Raw genomic sequence first — 5585 nt, forward strand, 5'->3', positions numbered from 1 at the left:
TACGAAAAAATACCATTCAAATGTAAGATATGTCACGAATATGGTCATTTTTCAAATAGATGTGCTAAAAATAAGGAAATAGAAGAAATAGAAAAGCAGGAACCAAAATGGGAGCAGGTCAAGAAGAAAGAATCAGCAACCAAACTCAATACCTCTTATGTTTCCAACCTTCCTCCCTCTTCAGCTACCCTCCCCCCTTCCTCGTCCCTCTCCCCCCTCTCCCCCCCATCCTTCCCTTCCAGGCCTATTTCATCTCAAGACCCCCTCTCTCCCTCAACTCCCCTCCCTTCGTCTTCTATCCCTCCCCCCTTATCGGATCTATTGGTCTCTAATCCCTTTGGCTCACTTGTGGACCATGATCTCCCCTCCCCTCCCCTTTCGTCACCCCCCCCCCCCTTCCTCCCTTCCCCTCTAATCCCACCCCTTCCTCACCTATCCCCACCAAAAGCCCTCACCCCTCCTCCTTTGATTGCATAATCACTCGCACCCTTTCCAAAGAGCTCCTCTCCTCTCACGACCACCCTAAAAAGGAAGGTAGAAAAACTAACAGAGAAATTAGAGATGGAGCAATGACAAAAGAAATGGCTCTGGGCACCCAATAACCTATGGACACTTTCCTGGAAAAAAATAAGGAGAAAATCGCCCACCCTAATAGAGGGAAAGGTCCCTCAGCCCTTAACATCAAGTGATAATGATTATAGTCTCCTGTAATTGCGGAGGAATGGGAAGTATGCCAAAAATTAAGGCAATAAAAGATATCATAACTTTAGAGAAACCTAATATATTTATGCTCCAGGAGATAAAGACAAATGAAAATGAAACGGAAACAATGATACAAAAAACCAAAAATTATCAAGGAACCTCAATCCCAACGACTGGAGCCTCACGAGGAATATGCACACTATGGAAAACCCAAAATTGGGAGCTCATTCAACCAAAAAAAAGAACTACATTGGATAAAAATAGAAATGGAAAACGAAAAAACAAAAGAGAAGTATTGCATTATAAATATTTATGCCCCAAACCATTACAGGGACAAGGAAGTCTGCTGGTCCACCCTAAAAAATCATCTTATGCAGGACCAAAATAGAGGCATAATCATAGGAGGAGATCTCAATTTGGTATTGAGCGCAGAGGAAAAATTCAGGGGAAAATACAATGTTGACCCTTATAGGGAAATGTTAGAATCTATTATTGAAGCATGCAAATTAATGGACATGCCTCCTAGCAATGGAAAGTACACATGGAGCAACAAAAGAATTGGGAAAAATAACATCAAGGAAAGATTGGACAGATTCCTAATACAAGACAAAGTTTCCAATGAGTTCAGTGAGATAAAATCCAAAATCATCCACAATATAGCATCAAATCACAAACCAGTGGCTATCACCCTTGGGAAGTTAGAAAATCTTGGCCCAATTCCTTTTAGATTCAGCTCCACATGGAACGACAGAGAAGAAGTCAAAAAAATCATAATTGAAGTGTGGAAAACCCTAATTAATGGCTCACCTAGCTATGTTTGGGAAACTAAACTAAAAGCCCTAAGGAGAGAGCTAAAACATTGGGCAAGGATCAACAATATAGAAACACAAAAAAGAAAGTTAGAAATAGCAGAAAAAATAGAAATAATCCAAATGGAAAAGGAGCAGCAAGAGGAAATGCAGGAGAGCATATGGCAGGAAAAAAAATCATATTGGGAGATGTATAGACAAAATAGAAAGGAAGAAGAAGAGTGGCAGATAAAATCGCGAAGTCTAAGGCTCAAATCAGGAGACAAGAACACAACTTTCTTTCATAATACGACCATGATAAGAAGAAACCAAAATCAAATAGACAACATAAAAGATAATGAAGGCAAAGTAGTCAGAGGACAAGAGGAAATAAAGAAGGAGGCTTACAGATACTATAAAAATCTATTATCATCCCCAACATCAAATAATGAGTATGAAGAATATCTTCAGCATAGACCCAGGAAAATAAGTGAAGCGGAAAACAATGAACTCACAAGAACAGTTGAAGAAAAGGAAGTAGCAAATGCTATTTGGGATTTGCATTCGGATAAGGTTCTTGGCCTGGATGGGTTCCCTATTTCCTTCTATAAAAACAACTAGACCATTATTAAAATAGATTTGAAAAGAATGATAAGAAATGTTTTTGGGAAATTCAAGGTTGGAGGATTCAAAAACTCTTCATTCCTGGCTCTTGTTCCAAAAGAGTCAAATAATAACTCCTTTAGTCGATTTAGGCCTATTTCTCTGTGTAACTCCTCCTACAAAATCACAACAAAAATCCTCGCAAATAGAATCAAAGTATTGCTTCCAGAAATAATATCATTAAATAAGGAGGACTTGTCCCTAAAAGACAAATTCTAGACAACATTATAATAGTGCAACAACTTTGCACTCTAGCCTAATGAAAAAATAAAAAGGAATGATTTTCAAGCTGGACATGGCTAATGCTTTTGATAGGGTCAACCTAGGTTTTCTCGCGATTGTCCTACAAATATTTGGTTTCTCCAAAAAGGAAATAGATATAATAAAATTCTATATTGTGGGTCCTTAGATTGCTCCATTGGTCAATGGAAGACCAAGTGAATATTTTTAGAGTTCAAGGGGGCTATGACAAGGTTGTCCTCTCTCTCTTTTCTTATACATTATAATGGTGGACTCCCTGAGCATAAGTCTTGATAAATGCAGACAAGAGAGGACTATCACATGATTCTCAATCTCTCATGAAGTAAAAAGTATAAACCACTCCCTATTTGCAAATGACACTTTGATTATGGGAGGGGCCTCCTGCATAATGACAAGAAGAATAAAAAAGGTACTAAACAGTTTTATGGAAGCCTCCGGGGGGTTTCTAAATAATCAGAAATGCAAAATCTATGGATGGAACACTTCATCTTGCACTCTCCAAAAAATATCAGAAATTTTGGAAATTCCATTTCAAGAGAAGTGGAGCCACTTCCAATATCTTGGACTCTTGATATCAAAATAAAATTTGAAGACCGACGTATGGAATAAGTACATTGAGAAAATGAAACAAAAAGTGCAGAAATGGGGCATGATCTGGCTCAATATGGAAGGAAAGGTGGTATTAATAAAGGCCCTACTCAGAACTCTCCCAATCTACCAGTATGTTGTTATACTAGCCTCAGCAAGTATACACAAACAAATTGAGCTTGTAATCAGGGGGTTCCTATGGCAAGGAGGTAAAGTGGAGACAAAGAAGCACAACCTTGTGAAATGGGATGAAGTAACTCAACCCTATGAGAAAGGTGGGTTGGCAATAAGACTACCAGGAATAATGAACTTGGCTCTAGGAGCAAAAATAACATGGAGACTAATAATAGGAGAGAGCAGCTGGTGGAAGCAAATCCTAGAAGAAAAATACATGAATCAAAATAGAAACCTCTTATTGAGAAAAGGTTATCCAATCAGGCCCTGCTCCCAGGTATGGAATCTGATAAAAAAAACCATTTTCCTCATTAAAGAAAACTCTTCTAAGATACCTGGTAATGGTAAATCCATAAAAATATGGAAGGATAGAATAATGGGAAATCAACCCATAGCCTGCCAAGAAAATCTTCAGGATCTAAGAAGATGGATGAAAACAAAAGGAATCACTACGCTGGATGATATATCTCTTTAGAGATATGTTGAATGGGGGGATTGGAGGATCCCCTTCCTTCCTCATGACCTCGTCCCTCAGTGGAAGTCCCTAATGTCATATCTTAAGGGGGTTGCTCCACTAAGTATAGATTCAAAAGATTCCCTTCGTTGGGATCCTGATGGAGGAGATTTTTCAGTCAAATCAAGATATGCCACTTTACATCAGCAAGAAAATCGAGACTGGAGATTCTGGAGGGTGGCATGGAAAATTGAAACACTGCCAAAAATCAAAGTATTCATGTGGATGCTGCTCAAAGGCAAAATACTGACCGCTGATAATCTTAAAAAGAAAGGATATGAAGGCCATCACGTTGTGCTATGTGTCATGGAAGTGAAGAAAATATCCAACATCTTTTTGCGGAGTGCCCCTTTGCCAGGGACTGTTGGAAAGGGCTTGTCAGTCCCTTGGAGGTTAGCATCCAACATTTGCTACCTTATCATGAGCTTCTATCAACCCGAGGAAAAATATATCCATATTCCTTCAAAAACAAAGAAAAAGTAAAAAGATATTGGTTGATTTTGCCTTCATTTATGTGTTGGAAAATTTGGATAGTAAGAAATCAGAGGATCTTTAAAGACTGCACTCCAAATACGAGAACAATCCTAGCCAAAACTTGCAGCATGTCATCTAAGTTCATCAACTCTAAAGAAGTTAAAGAAATAGATGTTCAACAACTGCATCATGAGGAAAGGGTCTGGGTTGAATTTCCGATGAGAAAGCAACAAAAAATACACATTAGAAAATCTCCTAATAATATGCAAAATTGGAAAATAAGAATGAAAAAAGAGGAGTTCAAAACATGGACAGAAAAGTTAAATAGGCTATGCTTATTGTTTGATGGTGCTTCGAATTCCAACCCAGGCAAGGCTGGAGTGGGAGGTGTTATTTTTGACCCAGGAGGGAAAAATACTATTACTTTTGAATGGGGATTACGAGAACTATCCAATAACAAAGAAAAAGCATATGGCCTCCTGTTGGGAATGGAAATCCTAAGGCGGCACAGTATGAAGAATCTTGTCATAATGGGTGACTCTTCAATAATAATCCATTCAATGGTGGAAAGAAGAAGCCCCAAGAACAAGGCCTTGAGACAAATAACAAAAAGGGTGGAAAAAAACTCGTTGTTTCTAGGTGAAATCACCTTCAAGCATATTCTTAGAGAAAATAATCGTACTGACGACATGCAGGTGAATTTGGTTGTCAATCGTCCTATGGGAGAATCTAGAATTGATAATGCAATTTCTTAGAAACCAATTCCATAGGAACTCCCACCAAAATGTATCTTGGACTCTTGATATCAAAAGAAAATTTGAAGACCGACGTATGGAATAAGTACATTGAGAAAATGAAACAAAAAGTGCAGAACTGGGGCATGATCTAGCTCAATATGGAAGGAAGGGTGATATTAATAAAGGCCCTACTCAGAACTCTCCCAATCTACCAGTATGTTGTTATACTAGCCTCGGCAAGTATACACAAACAAATTGAGCTTGTAATTAGGGGGTTCCTATGGCAAGGAGGTAAAGTGGAGACAAAGAAGCACATCCTTGTGAAATGGGATGAAGTAACTCAACCCTATGAGAAAGGTGGGTTGGAAATAAGACTACCAGGAATAATGACTTGGCTCTAGGAGAAAAAATAACATGGAGACTAATAATAGGAGAGAGCAGCTGGTGGAAGCAAATCCTAGAAGAAAAATACATGAACAAAAATAGAAACCTATTATTGAGAAAAGGTTATCCAATCAGGCCCTGCTCCCAGGTATGGAATCTGATAAAAAAAAACCATTTTCCTCATAAAAGAAAACTTTTCTAAGATACCTGGTAATGGTAAATCCATAAAAATATGGAAGGATAGAATAATGGGAAATCAACCCATAGCCTGCCAAGAAAATCTTCAGGATCTAAGAAGAT

The sequence above is a fragment of the Pinus tabuliformis genome, chromosome Q (genome assembly GCF_031772625.1).
Source record: "Pinus tabuliformis cultivar Carrire ecotype Pingquan chromosome Q, CPIR1, whole genome shotgun sequence".
Classification (NCBI taxonomy): domain Eukaryota; kingdom Viridiplantae; phylum Streptophyta; class Pinopsida; order Pinales; family Pinaceae; genus Pinus; species Pinus tabuliformis.